Source organism: Drosophila pseudoobscura, chromosome X, assembly GCF_009870125.1.
Source record: "Drosophila pseudoobscura strain MV-25-SWS-2005 chromosome X, UCI_Dpse_MV25, whole genome shotgun sequence".
Lineage (NCBI taxonomy): Eukaryota > Metazoa > Arthropoda > Insecta > Diptera > Drosophilidae > Drosophila > Drosophila pseudoobscura.
In genome coordinates this window covers 48,033,664-48,048,747 of record NC_046683.1, presented here as the reverse complement: position 1 = coordinate 48,048,747, position 15,084 = coordinate 48,033,664, and the positions used below count along the sequence as shown (strand labels likewise).

The window sequence follows — 15,084 nt, the reverse complement described above, 5'->3', positions numbered from 1 at the left end:
TTGCATGTTTACAAGTACATTTTCAGCATGAATATTTATTTATTTTGCCATTGCAATGGAGTTCTGGCCGCTCATATACCCTTTCCAGAGGGTAGGCCAAGGCCTGGATACTTCGGTGGCAAATAAATGTGGATTCTACACTGTGGAATCCCCTTCTCTTTCGGGCTAGGGTATCTGCTGCTTCTGTCTGCCACCCTGCCACGTTCTGCTTCTAGTTCGTGTGGCTGCTGCTTGCTGCTCGTTGAAGCTTTTGTTCATTGTTGATGGGGCTGCTTCGATGTGGCATACCTTTGGCTAGGTGTTCGACATGGTCTTGTTATTTTAATCCTTTCCGAACACCCTGCCACACCACCCCTCCACCCCACCCCACCCCCTCACACCCCACACCACCCCACCCATTGGCCGTCCTGCGTTGTTATTGCAGCCACTGTGGTTGCTGTTGTTTTGGTCATTTTGTTGTTTGTTTTTAATTGTTTTGCATGTTTTCATTTCATTTGCAATGACCGAGAGACACAGGGAGTGTGGGCGGGGCGAGTGGGCGGGGGGAGTGGCTGGGGGACCATCATTAAACCAAAAACAACATCAAAACAAATAGCCATTGAAATTGTTATGTGGATACTGGAATCTGATTACACAAATTGAAGATGCTCGATGCTCGATGCCAGAGCACTCCTTCAAAATTCATGTACTTCGGCACTTGCATTGAGAGAAAAATTGAGGCATATTTTTGCTTGATTTATGGCAATTTACCAACAAAACAAATACAAAATATTTACTACAAATATTTAATTATTTGTTGAGCATATTTTTGTGTGGTTTTAGCGCGTTAAAAAAAATTGCTAGAAATCTACTTTAAGTTTTTTTTTTTGGTATTTTTTTTTGTATTTTTTTAATCATTTCAGATATTTCCAGATAATTTTTTTCTGTGGATTGATAATTTAATATATATTTTTTGTTCGTTTAAATTCGTTTAAATAAATAATGTTATTCATAAACAACTACTTATAATTTTGTAATTTTTTGATTAAGTTGTTTTGTAATTTTTTTTAATCATTTCAGTTTTTCCAGATGATCTTTCTCGGTGCAGTGGAAATGGGTTTTTTTTTTTGTTTTTTTGAATTCGTTTAAATAAATAATATTTTTCATAGAAAATAATATTTAATTTATACTTCTTTTATTTACTTTTTGTATATTTTTTTAATCATTTCAGATATTTCCAGCTGATTTTTCTCGGCTCTATTAAAATTTAATGTATATATTTTGGTTTGTTTTAATTCGTTTAAATAAATAATATTATTCCTAGAATTCTAGTTATAATTTTTATTTTTTATTTATTTATTTTTTTAAACTTTTTTTTTAATCATTTCAGATATTTTAATTTTTTTTTTGTTCAAATAAATAATATTATTCCAAGAAAACTATTTTTAATTTGTATTTTTGTTGTCATTTTTTTTAGTCAGATGCTTCCAGATATTTTTTTCGTTGCAGTGCAAATAAAATACATTTTTTTTTAATTCGTTTCAATAAATAATATTATTTCTAAAAAAATAACTTTTAATTTGTATTTTTTTTTTTAATCATTTAAGATTTTTTCAGATGATTTTTCTTTGTGCAGTGCAAATTTAATATGTATAATATTTTTTTTAGTTCGTTAAAATAACTGATATTATTGTTGGAAATCGACATTTTTGTTTTACTTTTAATTTGTTTTTTTTTTGAATCGTCTCAGTTGTTTTCTAGATGATTTTTCTCGGTGCAGTGGAAAATGTTTTTTTGTTTTTTTTCGATTAAATAAATAGTATTATTATTTATATAAAATAACTTTTAATTTTAATTTTAATTTAATTATTTTTTTGTAATTTTTTTAGTCATTTTTATCAGTTGATTTTTCTCGGTGCAGTGGAAATTTAATATATATTTTGGTTTGTTTTAATTCGTTCATATCAAAAATATTTTTCCTAGTAATGTAGATTTTTGTTGTACTTTTAATTTGTATTTGTTTGTGATCAGATTTTTCCAGCTGATTTTTCTCCATGTGCAATGCTTGTTTCTTATTTTCGTGGCAAATATATTTTGATTTTCATTGGGTCTTCTTCGGTTGTTTTTTTTTTATGTTTTTCAATTATGTTAAGGGTCGTCCGCTTTTGGGAATTTCCCTTCATTGGTTCCAGGCAGCAGCATTTGGTTTTTTATTTTTATATATTTACTTTTGTAGCCGCTTTTCTTGTGTGTGTGTGTGTGTGTGTGTGTTGTTGTCGTTTGTTTATTCCGCAATTGTCTGGACGGTGCAGACAGACAATAGATTTCAAGGATGGTTTCATTTCAGCTGCGTCCATTTCTGGTTCTGTTTCTGTTTCTTTTTCTCTCTTTTTGTGCTTCTGTTTCTGTTTCATTTTCATTTTCCTTTTATGGCGGGGCAATAATCGTTTGAGCGAGGAAGGAAACGGAAGCAAAAGGAAAAGTGCCAAAAGGAAAGCATCATAAAATTAGTAGCAATGGCTTTAAAATGCCATGTTTTGTAGACCCCCCCCCCCCCCCCCAATCCCCCCCCCCCTCCCCACCAGACATTTCCTGGGTTTTTTTTTTTCTTCTTTCTCCTCTGCTTTGATGATGATTTTTTCATTAGTTTCGCGCCGTTTGAGGCTGCCTTCGGACAGAGCCAATTAAGAACCAAATATTGGAAATATATAGTATATTTTATGGTGGTGGTGGGGGGGCAGGGGGGCTACAGATGGACAGAAATGCGTGCTAAATGCCATAATTGCCAAAAATCCAGCGTTTCGAAATGCCTCGAAATTAGCCGCAATTTTGGTTAGCAATTTTGGAATATATTTTTCCAATTTTATAGCGTTTTTTGATTTAAAGTAAACACAAATATTCGGTCATAAAAATGATTGAAATTTAAGCATAAATTTTGCCATAATTTTGCAATTTCCCACCGCCCCCTCCTCCCCCCTTCCTTTTATCTATATTTATCTGGGGGAAAAACGTAGGAAAATTGCGCAACAAAAATAAGTGTGTGTATCGAGGAAAAACAGAGCCAAAATAAACCCTTGAAAATATACCCCAAAGGACCCTGGCAGCACTCACAGACAATGGGCACAAGGACGTGGCTAAAGGGGGGCGGGGTCGGGAGGGGTCTGAGGGGGACGGCAGAAAAATAGTCAATAAAATATTTGCACGAAGCAAAACCAAAAGAAATCATTCAAGCGCAGGCCGGGACTTTTATTTCAATACAACGCATAGATATCCTTTCAAAAAAGGATGCACGTGGGGCGCAAAAAAAAAAACAAAAAAAAAGTGGCCCAAGTGCAGCCACAGAAAGATGACAGGGCACAAGATGGAGAGATCCCTCCCCCAGAGGGGGGGGGGGGGGACAGGGGGTTGGAACAATTTTCAATGTTTTCTTTGCTTCCAGTTGAGGAAGCTTTATTCAATGCCAAATGCGGCAAAAACTAACTTGAGAGACTTTTCTTTAGTCACAAAAATGTTCACCCATGACTGGACACAGTGGCAACAAAAAGTGTTCGACCTTTGAAAGGCGAAGGCGAAGGCGCGACGAAACAAAGCAGGAAATGGCTGCCAGGATATTGACAATGGCAGAGGCGGGCGGGCGAGGGGGTGGGAGGCAGGGCCATTGAAAAGTTTTAAATTTACTTCTTCCACTTGTGGATCCTGGCCACCTGCCACGCCCCCACCAGCCCCCAGATTTCCGCATAGAAATGGGAAAAAAAGGGTCAAACACATTAAATTTATAATGCGATTGGAAAAAAGGGGAGGAAATGGTGCAATGGAGGGGCAGGGGGGTGGGTTGGGGGGTGCAGTGTTGGAAAGTGCCTTAAGTAGGTCAGTTTGGTCTGTCATAAAATGCAATTGGAGCGCATTAAAGTGCCCCGCGATTCGCAAGTGAAATGTCAAGCAGGACGCCACCAAGGGGGGGTAGGAGGGGGGCAGCAAAAGGTTTCACATTTCCTCTCAACCGTATGATACCCACTAGATCATTTTTGAAGCACAAAAATCCTTCGAGACGTCTGCCACAAACAGCAGGCATTTCTGAGGGGCCAAAGGGGGGTCAGAGGGAGGCCAGAGGGGGGGCCAGAGGGGGGGCCAGAGGGGGGTCACGGGGGGGCCAGAGAGGGGAGGGGGCCTGGCATTGATATTCATATGCAGCTCAGCTCAGAATGCTGTTTGCATGCATCTCATTAGCGGCAGGGGCATGCGGCATGAGGCATGCGGCATGAGGCATGAGGCATGCGGCAGCCATCCTTATATGTACCTGCGGCTCTTATAAATAAGCACATAATCAGGCGACAAACGCGTTGCATAAATAAATATATAATTTGCAACAATCACCATTTTGCCCCCCGAAAGGTGAGGTAGGGGGCGGTGCGATGCGGGGGGGGGGCTATATCTAAGGCCGTGACTGTGGCTCTGCTGCTGCTGATGATGATGTCAGTCGTTGGACGGCGTACAGCAGTCGATAATCATAAATATCCCACAGAAGATGCTCTCGCTGGCTCGTTAAGTGTTTGGCTTTATGGCCCCCAAATGGGGGGAGGGGGGAGGGGCAGGGACAGCGGCTTGGACTTTAATTAGCGCCTGGCCTCACAATTAAATAATATTTTTGCCAACTCACAGAGCTCTCTCTCTAGCCCCCTCTACCCCTCCTCTCGCCCTCTTTCTCTACCCCTCTTTCTCTCTCTTTCTCCCTCTTTCTCTCTCTTTATATCTGTGTTTATCTGTGAAGCCGCCGACTTGTTAACTCGCTGCCTGACAGTCTGCCAACAAGTTTTAATTACAAGCCAAACGACACAAAAAAAACAACAACAACGCACACACAGAGACGACAGAGAGAGGGAGAGGGAGAGAGAGAGAGAGCAAAAGGCAGCGACAATAATTAAGCCACGAATTGGGGATACCCAGGGGTTTGTCAAGACCCCAAAAAGGGCCCCCCCCTCCCCCCGCGCAAGGCTAGTTTTTGGCAGCTCCTCGGCTCCACTCCATCTTCATTGGCGTTGAGACATTTTGTGATTTGTTGCTAATTTTTGAAGCGGGCCGCCCTTTATTTTTATTTATTTATTGGCCAGCAATTGATGGACACATTCGGGCGTTGATTGAAGGTCGTTTCCATCAGCGAGCAGCCAGGAAAAAACAGCAGTAGCCGTGGCCGTGGCTGCAGCTCAAGGAAGTGGCATGCAACGAGCCGTGTGGCACGACAGGAACATGGCCCCGTAGCCATGTGTGTGCATGACTCGGAGAGACCCTGGGATTGGATTTCTAATGTGCATTCGTTGTCGGCCGTCAATCCATTAAAAATGTGCCACGTACGATTTTATTTGAAGCGATTCCTCCGACTCTGGACTCGGGAGTCGCTGTGGAGTCGCTGTGGAGTCGCTGTGGAGTCGCTGTGGAGTCTCTGTGGAGTCTCGGCTCTGGCCAGAGCCCACAGATAAAGACACTTTACGGATGGCTTTTGAATGCAATGCTCCAACCGGTTGGAGTCTTGCCACAGTCTCGCTGGCTCTCCGCCTCCCTGCATCCCGGCCTCTCTGCCTCTCGGCCTCCCTGTCTCTCTGCCCCTCTGCCCCTCCGCCTCTCTGCCTCTCTCTTGCAGTTTATCGGGAGGCAAATCTTGAAGTACCGCCCGGTTACAAGCCGCATGTCAAAATGTCAATTTTTTGTTTCGGTTTTTCTTTCTTTTTTTTTTTTGCTGTTTTTTGTGTGGCACGTCCTCTGCTTGTGGCATGCAAAATTGCCACATGTTGCGTAAACTAGTTTCGTGAGTCGTGACATATATCACCTGAGCGAGAACCACCCTCCTCCCCCCCTGGCCCCTGCCCCTGCCCCACTGCATATTTGAAGAGATCTCTGGCTCGCTCTGTGGATCGGCTTCCAGGCTGCCATTAGGAATCAGTTCTCGTTCTTAGATTCCCCCCCCCCCCCCCCCTACAGGTGTTGCCTGCGACTGCTTTATGGCCCGAATTACTGGCAAAAGTTTATTACGTTCTTCGTTTTTTTTTTTTTTGTTGTTTTTTTTGGGCACAATTAAGCACACTTTTTAAATATTTTAACCTATGCGGCGGCATCGTAAAAACCAACTGGAGTACCGCCGCCCGAGTCGTAAAAGACGCGAAGACCACCCAAGACTGGGAAAAGCCTGGGGGGAAAAGCCCGGGGAAAGCCCGGGGAAAGCCCGGGGAAAGCGTGGGCTGTGCGTGTGCCAAAGGTCAACAGTTTTATAGCCCTTCGCCGCTTAGGTTTTCTTCTCTAGGTGTTAAATAATAAATACGTAACTCGCTGGAGGGCTCCCGAATTGCGTGTGGCAGCCCCCCCTCCACAGCCCCCCCCTTTGGCCCCCTGCATGATGACATTTTAATGGTCTAAACCCCAATCCAAAAAGGGGAAGAATATTTCCTCTTGGCATCATAAAAAATACATTTTGATACATTGAAGGCAAGTCCTGCCACAGGGTTGCCACCCCACACCATTACTGATTATTGAACTAGTTCCGTTTCGGAGCTAACCAGCTTTAAAGAGACGTTTGGGCCAAAAACAAAGCCAATTGGAGCCACTAAAGTAATTTAATTAGTTCTGGTGGAGCTGAGACAATGCCACACACACACATGGACACCTTTGCAGCCATAAGCTGCGAGAAATGTGTGTAAGGAGAGGGCCAGAGGCCTATGCCTTGGGGCTGGTTGCCCCCCTCCCCCCCTGTAGGAAGTGGCAAAAGTTTCATTTTGTTTTCTCGCATGTCATTGACTCACACATAAGAGGGGGGGAGGGGGAGGGGGTGAGGGGGGGCACACACATAAAATTTGCGACAATTTCTAGGGCGTCGTCGCCGTCGTCTCGTTTTGTAGGTATAAATAAATATTATATTACCCCCACGGAGGAAACCTCTGGAAACCTTAGACCCAAGACGGCTCCCTCTCTCCCCCTCTGCTCTCTCTCCCCCTCTGTGCTCTCTCCCGGGGCCTGCCTGCTGAGTTGTTAATTAAATATTTACTCTGCTTATTTGCAAAATGAATAATTTTAGCATTTTATTTCCACATGGCGCAAATGTCGCTTCAGCTTTAATTTTTCCCCACTAGCCAAGAGGCCCCCTCCTGTGCCGCCCCATGTGCCCCACCATTCCAACTTTCAGCTGTATTTTACTTTATTTATTTAAAGCATTTGGTTACGAAACTTGTTTTGCAAAATGCCATTCAAAAGCGCCTGCTAATGACTTCATTCTTCTGTCTGTCTGTCGCTTCTGGCCGCTTGATTCAAGGTGATTCAAACGTTAGCACCGAAGGGGGGGGGGGGGGGAGGGGTGTCTTAGATATTCAAATCAACTGCCAGGCCCAACATCTAGTAAACTCTCTCTTTAAAAAGGCTTCAATCATCGCTTCAATCATCGCTTCAATCGCATCTCTGGCTGATAATTTTTTTTGTGATTTGTTTGTTTGTTGATTTTTTTGATTTTTGATTTGGGTTACGGCAACAAGCAGCGAAAGCAAATACAAAACAATCACGAAAAAAAAGGGGCAACCGAGAGGCGGTATTTTTTTCGGTATATTATGATGAAATATTGACTGGATTTGTACTACTTCGGGAAGCCCACAAAGTTTTTCTATTTCTATTATTAAGCACCCAAACACCTGACTAATCCAATAAGTTTTTGTGGCACGAACTTTTCGGGGGCCCGGGAAGGAATCGGAATCCCCACCAGTGGAGGGGGTCAGGGGGTTGGGGGGTAGAGTACATATTTGCTTAATTAACTGGCAAAAAGTTTCAGGACAAAGTAGGGGGGAGAGGGGGCCTGGGAACCCTTTCGGGCCACACGGCGTATGCGCAATTAACATTTATGGCAATTAATTATATGATTAAGCATACGCCCCCCTCCCCCTCTCCCCTCCTCACCCCTCTAATGAAGGCATCAAAACCAAAAAGGCAATGGTGGCACCATAATTATGGGTAATCAAAGCGTTTTATTTAATGGCTCCAACTAATGATCTTTTTGTGTGAAGGTCGCAAAAATCTAAACGAGCCCCACTCGAAGCGTCTAATCGATGGCCAATCTTGGAGCCATACCACTAGGGGGGTTCGTTGATCCCCTTTCGGGTGATCCTAGCCGCGGATATATTTTCCCAGAAAATCCCACAAAAACTGACAGCTAATTCGTTTTCATTATCACAAATCCCCCACACCTCCCCCCACGCCCCCCACGTCAAACAATTTGTTTTGACATATTTTTGCTCGACTAGGCAGAAACACAGAGAGGGAGAGAGAGGGAGGGGGAGAGTGTGGTAGGGGGAGTGCCTGTCAGACAGAGGGCAGACAGAAGCTAAATCATTTCGTAGAGAATAAATTTGTACAGATTGCGGTTGGGGCTCTCGGCTCTCGACTCTCGCCTCTCGTCGTCTCAGTTGCTGATAAAACACACAACAATTTTAAGTCTCACTCTGCCTCAGTTTGGGGCAAGTATCAATAAACCCATAAATTTAAAACACCAACCCACAAAATATATAAATATTCTCTGGCACTCTCTTCTAAAAAAAACTAAAACAAATAAATTGTGTTGTTGTCAGAATTTTCTTCTTTTTTTCTGTTTCTTCTTTTTTTTGTGGGGGCGAGCGGCCACAATATCATCTATCTATCTATCTGTAGCCCATCTGTATCTGTGTGTAGTTTTTTGCATATTTTGTCATCAATTTTTGGTATCATTTTCGGGGGGGTTTGCTGCCAGTTTTTTTGCAGCGTCTTAACCAATCTGTGAATTATTTCACCCTCCACCGATCTAGCTGTACGGCTGGGGCTGGCTTTGTGGCTCGACAAATATTGACCAACATTGAGGGCAGCGGCCCATAAATAAGCAAACAGTCCATTAGCCCCAGAGCTCCATCTGGCAGCCGCTTGCACAACGGCACAACAACAGAATGCAGCAGTTATACAGAAATCGAAGCCAAAGCACAGTCACACACCTTCCTTTCCGTATTGCCATCGACCCTATCGAGTCATAGAACAGAACAGAACAGAACAGTAACTCTATCTTATCGCTGGCGCCTTATCGCTAAGGTAAACAGAAGATAAGCGGAGCCCCGGTCCTCGGGCTCCGAGGCCCCAAACTCATTTGCCAAATGACGCATACGAGTCGTTTGGAGAGGGATTACACAGCAATAGGAAATGGAAAATGGAAATGAATATGAAACTGAAAATTCCATTTTATGGCCTCATCAAATGGGTTAAACTAAAATACACATCACAACATTGACAGACAGATAGAAAAATTCGATGGGAAATTGGGTCAAAATTGAACGGCACTGCGGTGGGGGTGGGGGTGGGGAGTGGGCAGGGAAAGGAAAGGGGGAACGCTGCGATTTTTGGCTATTATTCTATTAACAAAAGAAAACGTTGGATTTATGGGGCAAACAACATAATTGTATCTGTGATAGTATTTTATAATCAAATACAAATAACATAAGAAATTGGGAATACAACAAAAAATACAAAAAACAAATAGAGAATTTGATTTACAGAAAAATGTCTGGTTTTGTTTTTTTTTTACTTATTTACTTATAGTTGATATTTTATATATTTTATATTTCCTATGTTTTATATCTTATATTTGATATTATAAAAGAATTTATATTTATTTAATTTTATACATATATGTATATTTATACATAAATATATTTTATACATACATATATTTTATACATATATTATACGTTTCCTTTATTTTATGTTTTATATATTTTGTATGTTTTATTTTTTTTTATATTTTTTATATTTTATATATTTTACATCTTTTTAGACATTTTTATTTTTTATACTTTACATATTATAGACTTTATATTTTTAATATTTTCCACTTTAAATTTGATATATTTTATATTTCTTTTTTTTATACGCTTTTTATATTTTGTATAGTTTATAATATGTTTTGATATTTCAAAAATTTTCGTTTTATATATTTTATAATTTTGATATTTAATTTTTTTATATTTTACTTTTTTATACTTTTTGTTTTATATTTTATATAATTTCTATCTTCTTTTTTACATAATCAATTCTACTTTATGTATTTCATATATATTTTTTGTATTTTTTTTATTTTTTGTTTATATTTTAGACTTTTTATTTCTAAAATTTTTATTTTTTATATTTGATATATTTTTTATTTTATGTATTTTATATTTATTTGTATATATTTCAATTTAAATACTGTTGTAAACGGAATTATGGCTTAAAAAATCATTTATTAGCGACTGAAGATTTTTTTTTTTTCTAAAAAAATGTTGGCTTTCCTTTCCAGTTTGTTGAAAGGGAAAAATCAGTGTAAATCGGAGCCACCAATAGGTAGATATACAATGCTCAAAAAGTTGTCGTTATCTGCAGCAAACGACCTTCATATAGTCCTGAGGAGCAGCACTGGGAGGTCTTTCCCACACCCCAAACCACGTCTCCAGTTTATCAATGTTATTGCAACATATAATGGCGCATAATTGGGGATTTTCCCCTAACGAAGTCGACTCCTCAGCGACTCTGGGAAGTTCTCATTATTACGCCCCACATATGCCCCAAAACAGATTTCAATTTCAATGGAAATTCTACAGATTTTTAATTGCCAAAACGTGAGCGAAATTCTAAAAAAAAAAAAAGAACATCCGCCCCAATGGGAATTATGTTGATTATAAATTTATGATTGAGCAGATAGTTATGGCCCAGTCGGGCAGATAATGCCCAAATAATGGGCTCCACCTACCCCCCTGCCCCCTCTGGCCACTGCCTCAGTTTCATTTGCAGTTTGTTTGTTGATTTAATTGCAAAATATATAGAGATATTTATTTTTTAATGGACTTGCCCTGGCCGAGGCCTGGTTATTAAAATAGAAATTACTTTGACTTTGGCTCTGTTTCGTGTTTCGTGTTTTGTTTTTCGTGTTTCGTGTTTTTGTTTCTCAGCATAATTGTTGTTGTTGTTGTTGTTGTTGTTGCCTAATGGGTGGTAATCGTGGGGCTGCTCGCGGAATTGTAATTTTATGGCTTTTTAGAGGCATTTCGCATAAATGTCAAGGCAGGGAAGGCTAGAGAACAGGTACCCCGGCATATTATTGGTAATACTTGGGTGGGGGGTTCCAGTGCTCTGATTTCCCCATCGACTAGAGGATTACACAAGCTTCCCGCTCCCCCGCCCCTCGATCCTTGCGCAATATTCTTTAATCGCATTAAAGCGTTAGAAATCTTGGAAAATTTCGTCATATGTGTGCGTTTTGTTTATGTTTAGCCGACGAGAAGTCTTCAATAATTACAGCATCAAAAGAAACAGAATCGAAGCTAAAATCGAGAGAGTGGAGAAAGGAAGAGGGGGGGAAGCAGGGGGGGGGGGGGGCACGCCACATGCTTTTTAACCTTGATTAAGTTGACGTTCTAATGATGCTGATAATGGTGGCAATGATGTTCTTAATGATGATGCCCCCAGTGGCAGTGGCAGCAGCCGGCAGCCGCGGCAGCAGAAAACTTCTTGGGTATTTTGTTGTTGTTGTTGTTGTTTTTAATTGCCGCCTGGCACTTAGCTAATGTAATTTATATTACATCTTCAGACATCTTATGCTGGTGCTACCTCTAAAAGCCCCCCAAAAGTAGCTACAAAATGGGCGTGGCACCGACCAGGGGGATACCCAGTGCCCCGAAACCCTGGCCAACCCCGCCCCCTCCCCCCACCGCAATCGAGGGTATGGAAAAACCAGCAGCAAAGTGCAGCATCCAAAGTAAGCTCGTAAAAAACTAGAAGGAGTAGGGAGGGGGAGGCTAGAGTGGGGGGGGGGATGGGGGGGTTTTTGTTTATATTTACCTAACATTGTACTTGAAAGATATTTTCGTATCTTTTCTGCGGCTCACCTCTCACTCGCTCTCTCTCGCTCTCTCCCTCTCTCTATCTTTCCAACTCTGTTTCTGTTTTGGGCTCTCTTCTTTGTTGTTTGTTTATCTAATGGCTAAAAAATATTTAAGCTGTAAAATGTGTGGCCATAAGACGGCTAAAAGACTCGTCTTCTCTTTTGGTAAAAGTCATAAATACTTTTTAGAGCCCCCTCCCTGCCCCCCTGCCCCTGCCCCTCTGTCCCCCCCTGCCCAAGGTCCATCGAGAGAAAACGAGAGAAAAAGGTTCAGTTAGAGACACATCCAAAACAGATAAAGTCTCGCATAAAAAGTTGCTATATTTTTCAATTTATGTAGCAACGCCCCCCCGCCTCCCCACCTGCCGCCTACCCGCCTCTGTGCTATCTTAAATGTTTCGTCTGTTTTTTTTTTTTTCCTGTTGGTAATTAAAAAGTTTTCTGTTACACCCCCCCAACCCCCAGCCGCCCTTAGATTAGCTAATGCAGGTGGAAAATTCTCAAATTTGGCCTTGTCAGTGGGGAATATGATAGCAGGCGAAGCTTGAGTGCGGGGGGGGGGGGGATGTATCTCTAGGGTTTACTTAAAGATTTAATTTCGAGGCTACACTTTGGAAGGTCATTCACAACGCGATTACGGAGGAGTTACGCTTTGGAATGCCTGGAAATTGATGGAAACCCAGGCAGGCATTGTTTTAACCTAAAATTTCACTCGAAAGTACAATCTGGTAGGTGGATTTTCCCCGAAACCAACTCCCGACTGATGCCACATTCCTGCCATGAAGTGTCAACGAGAAAAGCCTACCCAGACGAGGCCTCCACCTCTTTCATTCATAAAGATTCACATCTCCATCCGCAGAACAGGGGGGAGGGGAGGTGAAACACGACAAGTTCTTGGAATGGCACAAACGTCTCTCGAAATCTTCTTGGCTCTCCAACGAAACCTGTTCTGGGAATGGAACCCCAAACGGACAACCGAGGATCCCCGAACCCAGGGCGGACATAATTAATGATTTCACAACGAAAAACTCAGAAGAGCCATTGATTGATCTGGAAACCGCCGCAAAGTCACGGTCTTAGGGGCTAGTCAGAACTTACGGTATGTCTCGGCTGTCGGCCAGATCGTCGTAACTCTAGGCGGCAGGCACAGTACTCAAAAAAAATAAATATTTCAACGACACTTGGATGTAATAAGGTCTTGGATGTTGTTGTTGTGTTTTTTTTTCTATGGGAAATGCTCGCGGTTGCAAATCATTCATGAAGCGGCTCGAAAAACAACAAAAAAAAATATATATATTTATTTCATTTGTATTTGCACACACGCACGCGGGGACCGGGACCGCTGACTATTGCGGACGATTGTGGTGGCTGGCGCCCCGCCCCGAAAACAAGTTCCTCTCTCGCCAAAGCAATGATACACCAGCGAGGGGGGGGGAAGAGGCAAAGAATTTGCACGCGCGCGAATTGTGGTTTTTTTTTTTGTTTTGTTTTCTTTTGGCTCTGGCTGTGGCTGTTCCGCTCCGACCCACTCACGGCAAAATTTCAAACACGAATGCGAACTAACGGATCCGACGATGGCGATGGCAACGGCAGCGACAGCGGCAGCGGCATCGGCCAGCTGTCGGCTGTTGTTCGTGCCGACGCTGCTTCAGTGAGGGAGAGAGAGACGAAACACGAACATCTCAGAGAGCAAGCGAGCGGCGGAGAGAGAGCGGCAGATAAATAAACGAGCTCGGATTGGACTCTCATTGAGTCAGATAAGCGTCTGATGGGCACTGGGAGAGCAGCTGCCCGCCGCACAGGTGTGCTGATTGGAGGCTTCGAAGATCGGTGGCGAGTAGTTTTTGTAGAAATCGCTCAAAAATGGGAGTCAAATGCTTGCAAGTGCTTGCCGTTTTGTTGCCTTCCTTCAGGGGTTCCCATAGTAGCCCACAATTCCACATTTATTTGGAACCCAATGGCACCACCGTTTCCCATCAGACTAAAAATCTAGGCATTTTTTTGGGAGCGGTTCCAATAAGCAAAGCCGAAAATTCAAGAAAATGCATTAGAAAAAGATAAACAGAGAGGAAAAACTCACAAAACGTGAGAGCGAGGGCCAGCGAGGGAGAGAGAGAGAGAGCGAGAGAGCCGGCATATATTCCACTCAGATAAAAATGCAAACTAGAATTCCGCTCTCTCTCACTCTCTCTCTCTCTTTGCTTAGCTAGTTCCCCTAACTGCGGCTAGATGGCGTCTTGGTGGACTGAACAAGAGAAATGCAACGGAGTCGCAGCAGCAGGCCCATGGGCCTTGGGGAGTGGCGAGGTGGGGTGGGGGTTAGCAACTGCTGGCTGCATTCTTGGAAATGTTGTTAGCAAAAAGCGTCGCCGGTTTGCCGGTTGCTGCCACAAATGCCGCGTAATCACTTTTTGTCGATTCGCAGTCGCTGCCGCCGCCATCATCGACGTCTCCGGAAGTTGCAACACGTCTACGCATATGCCGCCCATAAGCGAACCTGCCACACCCCAACAATTGCAAATTTCAGCCAACCCAAAAACCACCCGCTCCCCCGTTGCAAATTTTCAAAATAAAAAAAAAACCGAAAGAAAACTGGTTTGAAGGCCGAGGCCTTAGATACCCTTGGATTGCAGGGTTTTTAATATTATTTACCAAATTTGCGGCTTGTCCTGGCTTAATTTTTAAATCAAACCGAAATTAAATTAAAAATTGTTTGTTTTTATTTTTGGGAAATCGTTTGCTTTTGGTGCAGTAAAATAAATTTAAATAAAATTAATTGATTCGAAAATAAATTTGTAACCAAATAAATATAATTAATAGAGAAATAAGAAAAAAATAAATAAAATTAATAAATCAATAAATTTAATTAATAAATAAATAAATATAATTTTAAAAAAATCAGAAAATATTTCTATATCTTTTTTCCGACCAAAGAAACTCTTTTTTTTTCAAAATTTTGAATCGCACGAATCCTGGCATCTAATACAAATCAGGATCTCTTCGGAAAGAGTATCCCTCAAAGAAGAAGGAAACTTGAAAACCTTTTGGTGGAGTTGAGTTATTGCTCGGGTGGTTCCTGGTTCCCGGCTCCTGGCTCCTGGTTCCACCATTGTTCTCCCCAGAAACCCCACTCAGGACACACACTTTTTTTGTGAACATGTGTGAACAACTGCAGTCTAGGCTGGGGGGCGGGGGTGCTGGCA

The 15,084-nt window shown here is 42.1% G+C and overlaps 1 protein-coding gene across 1 annotated transcript in view; it reads right to left on the bottom strand.

Moving 5' to 3' along the window:
• caps (capricious) overlaps positions 1-13,448 on the bottom strand; it is a 45,989-nt gene extending 32,541 nt beyond the window's left edge. Inside the window, exon 1 of the mRNA XM_033381954.1 lies at positions 12,980-13,448. The gene's annotated coding sequence lies outside the window, so the exon portion shown is untranslated. The remainder of the gene's footprint in view (positions 1-12,979) is intronic.
• Between the last annotated feature and the right edge of the window lie 1,636 nt (positions 13,449-15,084).